The sequence below is a fragment of the Enhydra lutris genome, unplaced genomic scaffold, assembly GCF_002288905.1.
Source record: "Enhydra lutris kenyoni isolate GAN:26980312 unplaced genomic scaffold, ASM228890v2 scaffoldscaffold79, whole genome shotgun sequence".
Classification (NCBI taxonomy): Eukaryota; Metazoa; Chordata; class Mammalia; order Carnivora; family Mustelidae; genus Enhydra; species Enhydra lutris.
The window spans coordinates 7,823,258-7,824,507 of NW_019154163.1; the positions used below are offsets into that span (position 1 = coordinate 7,823,258).

General features: G+C 39.4%; 1 pseudogene; it reads left to right on the top strand.

The window, feature by feature from the left end:
- The first annotated feature begins 312 nt into the window (after nucleotides 1-312).
- On the top strand, nucleotides 313-797 carry LOC111160912 (annotated as a pseudogene).
- Nucleotides 798-1,250: the final 453 nt, after the last annotated feature.

The window sequence follows — 1,250 nt, forward strand, 5'->3', positions numbered from 1 at the left end:
TCATGTATAGTTAAACATTGTCACTAGTTTTCTTCTATCATCTTGATTTAGGAAAAGAATTTCTAGACTACATTATTGTCTAGAGCTTTTGAGATGATGCTATGGGCTACACATATGCTAACATATGCATTAATGTATTTCTGGAAGAGTACACAACAAACTGTTGTCAGTTCCTTTACCTTTGAGGAGAAAAACTGGGGAGCAGGATGGGTGAAGGAAAACATTTCTTTTTATCCTTTTTGTTTGAATTTTCTGGACATAGGTATGTATTTATTTTATTATTAAAAATACTATCTTTGGGTGGCCAGGAAGATGGCAGACATTCCCACTTAGCATGCCCAACAAAAGCCACTGACCATCTTTCAAAATAAGAAGAGGGGCCTGCTTGGAGGAATTGGTAAGAAGAAGCTCTCATGATAGTACAAAAACAATGGTCAGGGCTTCAAGATGTTATTGACAAGAAATACCCCTTTCCTAGTAATGTCTCCATCCAAGGGCAGATTCTGTCTGGTGTGGTGACCAAAGTGAAGATGCATAGGACCATTGTCATCTGCCAAGGTTACGTCCACTACATCCAAAAGTACAACTGCTTCGAAAAATGCCATAAGAACATATCCATGCACCTGCCCCCCTGCTTCAGGGATGTCAACATTGGCAACATTGTCACAGGCAGTGAGTGCCAGCCCTTGTGAGAGACTGTGAGCTTCAACATGCTCAAGGGCACTGAGGCTGCTGGCACCAAAAAGCAGTTCCAGAGTTCTGAGACTAGAATCTGCCCACACTTCCAAGCAAAATAGTTTTTTTCCCAGTCAAGAAAAAAATACTGTTATTGAAAGTATATCTGCACATTGAATTATATTTTGTTTCTTCTTCATATTTGTCTGCATTTCAAACCTTAATAAATAGTTTTTTAAAGAGTAATATGTGAAAAATGTTCTGCAAGTATTGTCTGTTAAAAGCAGCCCCACTGAGGAAAAGGACTGCCAGGTGGAATTACTTGGATTGTCCTAGAGACTGGTTCCTGGATGCTTTTTCCCTTTTTGCTTAAGTGAAAGGGCAAAAATTATTAAGGTGTCAGGTTTCTCAATTTTTCTCTCTTCCTCAAGTAAGTAAAGAGATGGAATCTTTCCAGCTTAGCGGCCTCAACCAGGAGACTAATTTCCTACCAGGTGAGTTCTTACACTTTTGCAGTGCAGAAATAGAAAAATAAACTGAGGAGGACAATATCTCAAAGGTGGGCAAAGGAGATG